General features: G+C 37.2%; 1 protein-coding gene across 3 annotated transcripts in view; it reads right to left on the reverse strand.

Annotated features, from left to right (window-relative positions):
• AKT3 (AKT serine/threonine kinase 3) overlaps positions 1-14,383 on the reverse strand; it is a 152,211-nt gene that overhangs the window by 93,152 nt on the left and 44,676 nt on the right. The gene's annotated exons all lie outside the window — the stretch shown is intronic.

Consider the following 14,383-nt stretch of genomic DNA (forward strand, 5'->3'; position numbering starts at 1 on the left):
AACCCAAGATATAACATCCCAAGCTTCTCTCCTATACACGAAGATTGCTACCTTGTCAGTAAAAGCAAATTTGATTAGTTTGATGCAATTCAACCTTGCCAAATCCACAGTGACTCATCTCATTATTTTCTAGATATTCATAAATAGTCTACTTACTCTAGTATTTTCCTTTCTGTTAAAATGATGTCAAGCATTTTGCCCTATTAAAACACATTTTGTTTGAACATAAAATACACGAAAAGCAATCCAGATAACTTTCTCGGTGTTATTTATTATATTAGTCTGTTATCTCTAAATGTTATCATAGACGATTTCATATTTGTTTTCTGAAGTACTGAACCTGTCAAAGAGAGAGAGGTGTAAAACTGATCGCTGCAGAATACGAGTATCATCGCATACCTTCATCTCCCAAATTTTTAGACATACCTTCCAGTCTGACTTTAGGCAGAAAGTGAGTTGTATAGGAATATGAAAGAAAAAGAGGGAATCCAGCTTAGTGTCATAAAAAATATGAAAGAAGAAGCAAAGAACCCAGTCCAGTCTCAAAAGAGGCAAAGTATTTACTAGAAGTCTTACTCCTTTGTGTACAAGAGGCCTCATGACCGATCTTTAACTCTGACATGAACACATCACGGTAAGAGTGTTCCAGAATAATGGCATAATTAACTCAAAATGCCCACTGCAAATATAAAAGAAAAACACCTTCAAATATTCAACAAATAGCACCTTGCCACAACTATTGTTATCTGCTGCTGCCAATCAGTATTGTTATGGTTGTACAAAGACTCCAGTGCACCAGACTGTCGCTAATTATGTATATTCAAGTGATTAGCAAGCACTTGTTGCCTCGTTCACACCACCCTCCAAACAGCAGCCTTTGAGAGGAGAATAGACTGCAAATTTATTGAGAGAACACTGTTAATCCTTTGGGGAGAATGTAAATGTAAACAGGACTACTCTACATCAAGGTGCTTTGACAACAAAAATCATCTGCATAAACACATGCTCAACAACAAACAGGTGTTCTATTTCACAACTAGCGCCCATTTGATGCTTTCAAGTAAGCATTATGCACAAACTGTTAGAAGTACTTTGAAACCAGCTGCAATTACTATAATTAGCTGTTTTCCTACACTTTGGGTATTTTTTTTTCCTGTACCTGTTCAGCATTGTGTTGGTCGCAATCTCCAAGCTCAAGTGAAACTGAGGTTCTAGCCTCTTGTTTAAAGATTACGATCCTTTCGGTTCAGCATGAACTATGATAAGTTCATACTTATCATTAAAGTGCCACCATACTTACCATTAAAGTGCCGTAAGATGATGTTTGCATAAAATAACTTAGCAGTCCTACAAATGTCAGGTCACTCATGTAACACTCTTCGTGAGTAGGAAAACAAGGACAACTGCCAAAATAACACCATAAAAATAGTAAGCCTTCAATGTTCAGGATTTCCCTTTTTAACAGAAATGTCCCCAGGAACTAACAAGATTTATTTTTAATAACAAGAACTTTACTTCTAGTTTCATCAGACAATGGGTGGTGAAAAGTCCTGATTGTAGACAGCTACTCCTTCGAACATGCTTCAAGTAAATGTTTAAAATAATTATCTGGAGAGAAATCACGTGTTTCCTTCACTTTAATGAAGAAAAAAAATACATACAAAGCACCTCTACGTGTTATAATAATTATTTAAATTATTTAAGTATCTGACCATTCCTGCTTCAGCCTTTCATGGCATCTGCACAGCCTTTGGTTTCCAGCAGTTCCAAATTTTCTGCCACAGTGATGCATTTCTACAGGTGAGTTCAACACAAACAATGAATAAATCTAGTTGCCTTATCTCCAAAGTCAAATCCTAATGTGCTAATTTCATAAGCTTGGCTGTGCCACCTATAGATAGCTAAAATCTGATTCTCCTACCCTATGATTTGCCAGATTTTAACGACTGAACAGAATAATTCCATATTCAGCATCTGCTGAGGGATGATTTTTTTTTCACAAATGAAAAGCTTAGCAAGCAAAGACTGGGACTGCCCAGGGAGTAAGAACACAGCTGGGAAGCAGGGCTAAAGATGATAAATACACAGTACTAGGATAAGGACAGGCTACAGGCAACTGAAAGAAAGAGTCTCTTTCACCTTGTGTGAAACAGGCAAGAAATTCTGTCATCATCAGAATGCAGCACCTTTCCAAGTCAGGAAGACAGCCTTCTGTTGACAAGTTAATTTGACATCCTCCACCAATATCAAAATATACCTGAGGTCCCTCTAATGCTTCTCCATCTGTAATAGAAGAGTTCTATTTTGGGGATGTCAACAATGGGTGATCTACAGAGTTCTATAAATTTTTCTACAATGTCCACTGTTTTCATTCCAGCAGCGTCTGCTCAGCTGGAAATGATACGATAGCTTCAGTTCAGTTGGGCCAGCCAAGCAATACAACACTGTATTCATAGCAGTTGTTCCCTAAGAGAACAAAAGAATGAGCAAAGATATTAATAAAAGTTGTAATATTACAAGACCTCCCACAAAAATTCAGGGAGCATCGTATGTCTAGAAAATTCCAGGCAAAACTAATTTTGGGGGTTCTTCCAGAGACACGCTATCCTTTGAGTAGCCCAAACAGAGGACAACAAACCAACCGTGGCTTGCAGTTGGCCCATTAGCTCATATGGCATGCATTGAAAACAATACATCACTAAATCTACAGCTTATGTATTTAAATGCAAAGGAACACCAGAATTAGAGTTACCTTAAGCTTTTAATGTACATTAACAGCTGTGTGTAAGAGAATGTTGTATTAAAGTAATCTTTGTGATTTGTATTCCTAGCTCTTACACTGAGCTAGGAAAAACCAAACCAAATTTCACAATGCAGTCATGGCTAGCCACCAAAAAAAATGCAACCACTCCATAGCACCAACCATTCTTTTGACCTGCAGTCAGGTAATCCAAGGAGCTAGACCAGGAGAAAGCAAACAATTACGTCTTTCTGTTGCAGGGTAATTTTTTTTCTGCAAGTTTAATACATTGCTCCAATACTGCTTGCTTAGGTGAACACTGCTGGTAGGGCAAAAGATATTGCAGAAATGCATATGCAAAGGTTGCACTGAGCAGCCCACTCTCTCCCCTTCTAAAGAGAACCAGATATTAGTTTAGCTAATCTATTGTAATCTGTCTCAGCACATGAACAGATATGTAATGATTTAAAACTGCCCATTTTTACTTCAAAATCCGAAGGGCTAAGAGTTAGTAATTTGTTGCAGAATTTCTAATGGGAATGGTAACTTCTACTGTCACCACATGAAGGGGTTGGAAGGGGCGAATGAACAGCTGTGGGATGCTTAAACTGCTCTAAGTAGATGTGCGAATATGGTTCAGTTATCGTCAAATAAGTCAACTATATGCTAAGCAAAATATACAGCTATGAGGGTGTTTACTGCTCATTCATGTCATCTTCACCACACATAAAGATACGCGCAGACACGTCCACTTTGGTTTGTTTGCTTAAGACTCTCTGCTAGACACAAAGGGAACTAATTAAGAGAAATAACTGTATTGAATCCAAACATAAGGAGGGGTATAAGAGCCTGGTATCCTATTTACACACACAAGTGTGTACTGTTTCTGGGTTTCAAGTAAAAATCTCAGAGAGAAAAAAAAAGAATCGTATATAATGGAAAGTTTCTGTAGAGGTCACTATTAGTATTTGCACATTGTTTGATATTAAAGTTGTATAAACTAGCAACATCCTGAAAAAATTATGCATGTGTTTAGATTCACTTTACTACAGGATATATATTTAAGCATGCATATGAGATCAATATGAAATCATTCTAAAGAAACACTCTGAAATCACAAGTTTTAAATGAATCAAAGAAAAACCAATGATACTATTCAGCCATGGGTTTCAAAGAAGAAAGAAACGTAATTTTAACGAGACCCTTTTGAGCTTTACAGCAGTACAGTTACCTCTAATTTACTGCTTTTCATAACACTCTTCTCTCAAAATTTTCCGTGAATGCTGTATCTAGATTTTTCCCTTTTTTTTTTTTTTTCTTCCATGTGTTCTAGTGAAAGGTGAGATCTTCCTAAAGACAGTCACGCAGATGAAAGGGACAGAATATTTTGTACCAAGCTGATGTCCTGAGCTAGTGTTCCAAGCAAGTCTCATACCAGACTACGGTTTTGAGATTATATTTTTCCTGCAAAACAAATATAGTAATTACAAATGTATTGTATTTGAGTTGGTCAGATCTAACTGCCTCAAGAAGACTTTAGTCATCTTTAGGATGAACCAGTTGCTCCTTTCAAATGCTCATGTAAGCAAGCAGAGGGTGAAGTCTGAACGGGAAGATGAATCCTACCTTTCAGAACTCCAAAGAATACTTTGATAGCTAGTATTCATCAGGAGTAAACAGGTAAGTGGCTAGCACAGGCCAAAGCATCACACCTGCACAGGCCTTGCATGTATTTTCAATATTATTTTGAAGCCTTCCTGTTAAGAAGAGCTAACTTGCAATGACAGAGAAATTATGGTATTTATTAGTATGCTAACTAACAAAGCATGGACAATCCAACTGTGCTCAGTATTCTCCACATGAAGTAATGTAGGCCATGGCCATGGATGTAACCTGTAAGCTTTGACGACTAAACTTTAGCCAAAGAAGTGAGAGGTGTAATTGGTAAGGAAAGAAAAATCTCCTATCAGAAAGTCTCCCTTCTGTGACAAGGACTTCATAGAGGTCGTGTACATGACTATCTACTGCAAAACTGAAACACTCCGGGGCTGCTATGAGAGGAGATTCAAAGAGCTGCAGCAAAGAGACTGGTTGACAGAGCAAGCATCACTAGTGAGAGCAGTCAGACACCAGTCCAGTTTTGGAAATGACTACCAGTGAACAAAGTTAGCAGAAGCAGTTAAAATGGTCAATAGAAACAACCTGACATGGATGCAGCCTTCAAATCAATATTCTAGAGCACTAAAACCCATACAATAGTGACTACCTGAAGTTACAACTGTTTATACAACCCTGGCAACTGGGGACAATAAAACACCCAGGCACTAGGCAGGACTACTCTACCAACAACAAACTGAATGGAATACAACTAGAGGAATGGGATTAGTGGCTGGCTACTTTGGCAAGCCCTCGTAGCTGTAGATTTGGGTCAGGACTACTGCCAACACGTTTGGGGGATGATTACTGATGCTGTTATGATTCTGTTTTCAGTGGTTCAGACCTCCCAAATTGATCTTCCATCACCTTTTCCTCATGTTTATTGACCTTCTGTGATGGGGGAAATTAATGCTTACAGACCACACCTAGGAAACATAATTCAGTATCCTGGTTTCCTAAGTAAGAAATTAAGTTGGGGATGTATAAGCTTTCCATTAGGACCCCTCAAACACCTAACAACAGAGTTTTGGCAAAAGAATTGTATTCTTCCTCAAATACCTAGCTTCTAGGAAGAATACACTCTCCTGCAAAAACTTGTGCTGATAAGTCGTGTTCTCTGGGTGCCTCCATAATCCATTCCTCCTAATTTCCTGCAAAAACAAAACAAGATCATATGCTTACAGAAAACATACATGTGCTTTGAAATCCTTCTTCAGCATACTGGGTGAAAGCACTCCACCAGTTTGCTGCTTGACAAATAAGCAACGTGTACTTGTTGGAACAGTATTTAAAAGGGGTGAGACAGCAGCACTTGTACAAATACTTAAAATAAGTACACTTTCAAAAGTGGTTTGTTAAACAGGGCCATATTATAACTAAAACAATATAACACATTTACAACTAAGCCTGACTAAACAAAAACGCTTATGCCAAAATATCCGCAGCAGCGCTAGCACATTGTAACGGAGTGGAGCCCCCTATGTTTTTACGGTCCTTTCACAACCCTAACACAGCATAACGCTGTTGCCGCTCTCACATCCAGTTCCCAGGGAGGGAGAGGCCTGCAGGCGGCCCTGAGCATGATGCCCGAGCATGATGTCACTGTCGTGCCGCCGGAGGGGAACAGTCAGTACCAGGAAGCGTCAAACCCCCTCATTGTGCGCCGGAATCGGCACAGGGATGGATGCAGGTTGTAAATCTGGACGCGGACCAGCCAGATTTCAGATCACAGCTTCGCTCTGGGAGGCAGTTGAAGCAATAAGCAGAACATCCACTTCTGTTACATGCAATGTTTCAAATGTAAACATTAACTCTGCAGCTGAATTCCCAGTCTACACTACCAAAAATACAAAGAAGAAATACAAATAGCTGACCTCTAGTAAAGCTAATAAATCCCTAAGTGTTGATTCCCAAATACTTTCAGATAATTCTCTTCCCCTCTTCCACAAAATACCTTTGGAGTGACATCACTACAGTTTTAAACAGCAAACTACATTTATGACCCTGAGAAGTTAAACAGAAGGAGGAAACAACGAATGAGATCATCCAGAGGGGTGGGGGGGATGTTTCTTTTCACAAATTACCGCCACTTTTTTTCCTTTTTTTTTTTTTTAATTTTTACTTTAAAAAAAAATTTGCATCCTAAAGCTTTTCTCAGTCTCTCCATTATGTAACAGTTCTTTAGGAAACCGCCAGCTACCCTGACAACTGGGATGTTTTGCCAGAGCGGCTTTGTCTAAATCCTAAAGCAGTACTTGGCTATGCACTGAGCCCAGTGGCTGCCTGTGATCTGAATGCCAATGAGGAGCACTGCCCCTCTTGTCTGACAAGTCAGAGACTTAAAGGTCTATTTGAGGTCAGCAAACTGTCTGGGCTACTTTCGTAAGCTTGAGAGACTGAGAAACACAGCCAACAACATGTCCTTTTCTTTGAGTGCCACACTGGGCAAAGAGCGTTTAATGTACAATGGTCATTACATTTTATTTTAAGTAGCAAAGAATACATATTCTTCACCTTTTGTTTCTGTTTGTTTTGGTGCCTACCTCGAATTCCCAGGATCATCAATGAAATTCAACCCCCTAGTGGACAGGTAGAAATGAAGACTGATTTACTTTAAAATCAAATAAACTTGCATATCTCAAAATTGAAGTAACAAGAAGATTACTGCAATTAATACCAACATATAGATTGTATCCAGTTTAATATATGCTAACTCTGATGTACTGGCTTTATAGCATTCAAATCCCTAGCTTTCCTTATAGTCCCCATTCAATCAAGCCCTGTATCGCACACTTAAAACTACTATTTTTTGTTGCACATCATGAGAAATAGTGTAGCAGGCCAAAAAGTGCTCAAAAATCTCTTTGCCCAGATTTGTTACAAACATCTTGAAATTCTCTTTTTTGACACATACAACAGATCTTTTAAGATGGCAATGGGTACATAATCCATCAACATCAGTAGTTATGAGGCGGCAGTAACTTCCAATCTTTTACATCATTTCTACTTTTGGCGGCAGAGACATAATTATCTGCTAGTTGCACAAAATGTTAACTTCTCTTACTATTGCTTTTGATGTAAACAGTGGGGAAAAAAAAGAGACCTACAATGCATGCCACCTTTTTCATAAATACTATAGCTAAACCTATGAGTATTAACAATTTTCTGATCTAAAAACTTGGACAATTCAAATTTCTATTTTCAAATTTACCACCTTTCATTTGTAATTGGAAATTTAAGCTTCGATTTTTTGAAGGAAAATTTAACTTCAAACACTCTGAATTCTTAGATATGAGGATATCTCGTTAACCCAAAAAGGAAGGGATGCCTTGATTTCTAGGATGATGCAACTACATTTCACACAATGAAACAACATGTTGTTTACACAGCAAAAATAACTGGTAACAACATGTTTTCATGCATGTTTACTAAAATTCTGCATTAGAAGGTATTTATTATACAGAATTACATGAGATGAGGTGACAGAAAACTGCAATGTATCCACTGATTTCTAGAAGTAATTCCCATTTTTGACAGTAGAGTTCAAAAATTAATGAAAAAATTGCAAAGTTGCTCATTAACTTGTCAGACAAAACCACAAACTAAGGAAGAAGCAGTTAAGAGAATAGCTTTGCTAAAAGCAAGGTTAAATCTCCCACTGAGAAAGGGTGCTAATATGTTTTTGAACTTGCAAACTATTCTATGTATAGCTACATTAAAAAATGAATTTTTGGTGATATATTTTGAGCATATGATCTTGAGGGGGAGGTTGCCTTTTCACTTTATTTTACCTACAGTAGTTCATTCATTCTGGATGTTCCCTGCGAGCATGGAAAACTAGTATGGAATAACAGTTGCATATATGATAAAACAAAACTGTGTGATATTTGTAAATATATAAATGTGTATTTAAAACTGCATTAAAATGATTAAACAAGATCTAGGTTATAACCTTTACCTTTTTAGGAAATAATTTAGTAAGGCATATCTCATATTCTTTTCAATCCATTACCTTTATTACTATACATCAGTTTTTCTCAAATGTCCAAGTGTTCACCTGAATTCCTGGCAGGTAAGGGCATTACATAGATACATTCCTACAAAAAAAACTTATACAAAATTCACTGAAAATATTCCCAAGTCTGCCTCCCAACTTCTCAGTCAGGCTCCCAGTACTTCCATCACAAATGTCTACATAGCAAGGGGTTTCAACATCAGTAAGTTAGACTCTCTGAAGTCTCTAGCTTTGACATGAGACATCCCCAGAATATCTACTATGACCCTCCAAAGTGATCAAGAAGGTCTTGTGTGACTGTGGAAAACCAAACCTTTTCTAGTGAATTTCACAACCTTATAAAGAGCAGGAATAAGTTCATGAAAAAAAATAAAGTCAATAAACCTTGCATCACTTTGTGACCCCAACTATTCAAAGTCTTCAGCCATGCTTTCAGTATTGCTGAAAAGCACACGCTCGAAACCCCTACCATAGCAATGTGCACCTCCAGGCTGACAGTGGGCTGATTAAACCACTAGCTTACAGGCACTGGAATACAATCCCAGAAGAAATTCAAAGCTTTCTCCACAGTTCGAGACAACCACTTCAGTTCCTTGGTGCTCTTGTCTTGGGGTAGATTCCTCATGAGTTTCAGACAATTGGATTTTCAAAGTTTGTCAGCTTCTGTTTCTTAGACCAGGACTGTACTACTAATTTATCTCATCACCTGCTTGCGGCTGGTATCAGAAAAAGATATATATTAAGTGAAAACTATTAAGAAGAATACCATGATGAAATTAACTGTCCATTTCCATTTTCCTCTTTCATCTTCTCTCCCAGAATCCATGCAGCATCATAGTGGTCATGAAGGTAACAATTTTACATACTGACTGCACTTACAACACTCAGTACATGGCCACAACCTTCATATCCATAGCAGACCAAATCATTGTGCTCAGCACTACAAAACAGCAGCTGGAACATACAATAGTTTTAGAAGGATGCCAACTAGCAAATATCAGCTATGTATGAAATACAGAGGCCATGCAAGTTTGACAAAGTCCCACAGTTACAGTAGATTTTACTTGTCTTTCCCAAACAGATTTTTACTTATTTTGGGATACTTATCACAATAAATAGTTATATATTGACCACAGCAGAACAGCAGTTTGCAATGTGATCATATATAGGTAAGTGACTTTATTTAAGGAACTTAATCACGCTCTAAGGAAATTAGAAACAAAATATGTTTTTGAAAATTCCTTTTCTTCCCTCCTCAGTTCTCCAGTTTGTAACATCCTGTGATTTTATTTCAAGTTCTGTTCTTAAACTCCAATCTCCTTTCACTCACTTTGTGAAAGTGCAGAGCTCCTGTATTTTCAAGAATTTTAAGAATTCTCTCTAAAAAAAAATCAAACCCAAACCCATTCAAGCCTACAAACTAAAGAGACTTACAATCTTTAGAATATAAAAAGCCAACATGCCACGTTTTCTTCCAACATGAAAGAAGTCAACTTCATGACTTAAAAAAAAAAAAAAAAAAAGGTAAGGAAAGATAAAATCTTGGCCACAATGTATGACATATGTATGAGCAAAAGGATCCCCTCAGTTTTTTAGTTCATAGTGGCATCACCTTCCCTATCTTTTGCTAAAAGCTCTAGATACAACAAGAAAAAAAAATAGGAAGGTATAAAGCAGAACAGCTCATATAAAGTTGTGTTTCTGGACTATTGCAAGGTTTTGAGATCAGGTGAGAAAGTATTATATTTCTTGACAAGCAAATTCCATAAGCGTCCATTACTCCTCTCTGACCTTTTTCCACTAGCCTGTGTATGTACACTCACTCTGCTGCCTCCTCAGGCAAAGGACTTTCACTTAAAAAGGATTACTACACATTTACAAATTTGATCATGTTTTTTGAGGATTTTTGCCCAAGTGGCTGTGCTAAAAAAAGCTATAAACTTTGTTAAGTTCATACACTAACATATGAAATCAGACCAAATGGTTTATAAAGTCTCTTCTTGCTAAAATACGAATGAGGTAAATAATGTAAAAAGTAACAGCTTTCCTTCAAAGCAAACATCCTTTGGTGTCCGACAATACTTTCAAACCTTTAGCCTCTGTGAAATGATGGTCTACCTTTCTGCTTTGAGTTTGCTAATAATTTAAGAAGTGCTACCTTGGCAATTTCTCCTGAGCAATTCTGATTCCTCCTGCAATATCTAGTTTGAAGTAATTCTGGTTTCTCTGAGCTCTAAAAGAGATCCAGAAAACTGAAAATGAAAAATCTTAGTATCTGTATTGAGCAAATTAGCATAACCTATTCTTGAGAACAGAAATAGTGGGTAGAGATTTAAATATGACAAAACTATCAAAACAGCTTTTGTAAAAAGAAGTTACACATTAAATCAGTGTTGTTTTCTTTTTAAAGTTAATAAGTATTTTTATCAGAAAAAAATCCAATTGATACAGACTACTTCGGTTTCCAAACAACGTTCGGCAATATCCTTAACAAAAGGCTACTAAAAAAAATCTACTCCCCACAAGAAAAAGGGGATGATCTTCTCACCAAAAAAAAAAATAATAATAAATATGCAGAATTACATGAAAGGAGGGTCATCAGTGGAGAAGTGCAGTGACCTACCTTGGGTTTGACATAGACATAAATGACTGGGAAAAGAAGATATGGTGTGTGAAGGTGTGGTGAATCAAAGCTGGTGATGAGAAAAGATGTTCAGGCTAGTAAAGAGGAAAGCCAATTTTAAAGAATCACTGAAAGACTTCAGACAACATCTTTCCCTATTCCTTATACTCCTCCCTAGCATCAAACGTCACCTACCATCAGACACAGGTTATGAATCAGACTGGCCACTGGTGCTATTCTTACTTCCTTCTTAACCTACAGGTTCATTCCGTAGGTATAACCAAATTGAATTGATAATAAGCTCCTGAATCAGCTCAATCATGCATATGTTCCAGGACTTTGTCTGTCTCTAGATTTAGTCTGGAGATGGATTTTGTTAAATGGTTTGTGTTTGCTTCCAAGTGGCTTCTCCTAAATGATTCTTCTAGACAGGGTTTTCTGTTCAATATTAAAACATTGTAGAGAGTCTTTCTTAGGCATCCAAGAGGTCAACTCTGATTTCTGAGGTGTAATTTCTTCCCAAAAATTTGTTTTGATAGTTTTGTCATATTTACATCTCTTTCTCAAGTCTCTCTCAAATTCTGATCCCTGCCTACATGAACATCTCTAAAACCTGGGACACAGAAGCAAGGTCTCAAAAATTAGAACTACAATGTTTCAGACACTTTTGGATACAGGTGCTATAACCATGAGTGCTGTGTATTTCAAAGAATTTCAAAAACAGAGATAGATAGACAGATGAAGATTTTTTTCTCATGTCAATCCTAGCTCTTGCATATTGTTTTAGTGAGAGCTGGCCACACTCAAGTCATGTTTGCTTTGACATGCAATTTTCAAATGAAATCAGGTGTCCAAATTCCATATTTGTTGCATCAAACAGGTAGTTACACTAAGACCACATACTCTAGTACACAGCAGAAAGTAAAATCTACAGATGAGATGAATTTCATTATCTGACCAATGTAAGAGTATCCTTGCAAAACAGATAATATACAGGAAGGTGGGGAGAGACAGAAGAAAGAAAACACTGATACATTTAGCATTGAAAAAGAACCTCTGCAGTTTCATTTTATTGATGACTAATTCACTATCCATAGAGTTCCAGTATAAATATCATCACCTTTATAAACAACTATGAGCACAGTTAAAATTAGTAATATAATGACCATTCTAGATTTCTAGGTCATGTTCCATTTTTGTAACTCTCAACTTCATCTTCCTAAATAGAGGCATCATTATTTGAGAAACTCCCTTAAAACCAAGGGCTGATCCCAAGAGAGCAGGACATTGATAATCTTAATTTTGAAGTACAGAATCATTAAAATAACTAAAAGGAAACAGAACTGATCATTTTACAGATGTTAAAAAAATCCAGTAAAAGAATGTGAAGGAGACTATTAAGTCACATTTTACATCTAAACATATATTTGCAGTGGAACATTGAGAGTGGTGGGACAAAAACTTTTTTTACGGAATTTAAAAGGAAAAAAAAAAGATTGAAAGAAGCAGGTTTGAGATGAGGCAACAAAACATTTTTGAACAAAAACAGGGTTCTATCAGGATCAAAGTGACTAAATAACCATGCTAATTAGTACTTCCCAATAAGCAACCCACCAGCCTGATTATTTTTTTTTTTTGAACTTCACACTCTCATAGTCTTCTTACTTTAATAGAATGAATTGAAAAAAAAAAAGTAACAACTCTGCCACCACATACCTACAGAATCTTACTAGACATCAAGTGTACAAGCGCTCTTCTTATTATACTTGTGTAATGAAAATTGCTAAGTGACTTCCACTGTAAGCATCATTCTCTGGTCATTCAGACTGCAGACTTCAAGGGTGGTAAGCAAGATGCTGGGATGCTGGACATACTCCTGCTCCCCTGTGTGCTGATGACACTATGAAACTAACTGGCATACTTCACACATGTTATTTTGACAGACCTACAAGTCTGGACTTCTTGGGCATCCACTATCCAAGATGTGGGCATCCACATCCAGCAACCACTACCCATTATTTTTGCTGAATTAACATTAGAAACAATTTACCAAAATTATAAATTTTAAACAATTTTAAGACTTTGATTTATCAAAATTCAGTTTATTTTGTTCCAAATACAAAATTACACACACACAAATATATATGTTTTCCTTTTCTTATTTAAACACATCCACATTTTAAAAGCTCTTCAAACACTGCATTGGATTAGCTATAGTACTTTTGTCAAATAAATGGAATATTCATATTTAGATTACATACACTTAAATCATAAGTCTTGTATCTGCAGTTTGAAATTGTTTTTCCTCATAATGCAAATCAATTCATTTAAATTACCTGAGTGTTTCAAGGAAGAATATGTCAACATTGTTCAACCTCTCTACCTTCCTCCTTATCGGTGTAAGAACTATCAATTTCTGGAAGAAAGTCTGGGAGTACTAAAGAGCAACATCACCATATTCAAAGCATGAAAAAGCAAAAACGGACACATGGCTGTCACCACCTCCCTGAACAGGAGGAACCTCAGCTGCCTGACCCAGTTCCCATTTTACCTGTAGGTGGTCCGTCCACTGATCTAGCAGAAGTTGAATACAAATTGAAACAAGTTGAAGCAAGCCAGTTATTTCTCAGGGAATTAGGGGATGCTACACTGTCCTGCTGTTGTACAAAAACATTAAGTAATCCTTCTGTTGAGAAGCACTAGTAACTAGGCTTTGAAATTCGACTTGGAACTTGCAATTTGGCACGGGATTTACCTGATGTCAAAGATGTCTCCAAGAACAGCCACCCAAATGTGATGAGTTTTTAAAAATAAATAAATAAATAAAATGCTTCACACCTGCTAAAATAGACTTGTTGAGTCTGGCAGCCCTATTCTCCAAAGACTTGTTATTCAGACCATTTTCTCTCCCCGGATGCAGGGTCTGACCAGGTCATTTCCTGCAATTGCTCCTTCTGACAATCAATTTTCTGCAACAGTGCCAGGCAGCTGAATGAGAGCATAGACACTCTTTCTTGCACTCCAAACATTACCTTTAATGATGTCCAGGTAGCATAAAGATTAAGGAAGCATCCAAAAGAAATGATTCAAGTTGGGACAAATGCATTGCAGAACTCTGAAGGTAATGGGACAGGAGGAGGTAAAACACAGAAGATGGGCAGAGGGGGTAAGTGGTTGGCCAGAAAGTATAGGAGTTGAGTGAAATTCAAACTGATCACAGAAATAAAGAAGCAGGAGCTGGCACTCCTATAGTCTAAGAAAACAAAGAGAAAGAAGAGGGCCATTGCTGGAGGGTGTGAGAGCAAATGAACAGCAGCAGGGTAGCCAAGAGGAGAGCACGAATACAAAA

The sequence above is a fragment of the Cygnus atratus genome, chromosome 3, assembly GCF_013377495.2.
Source record: "Cygnus atratus isolate AKBS03 ecotype Queensland, Australia chromosome 3, CAtr_DNAZoo_HiC_assembly, whole genome shotgun sequence".
NCBI lineage: Eukaryota > Metazoa > Chordata > Aves > Anseriformes > Anatidae > Cygnus > Cygnus atratus.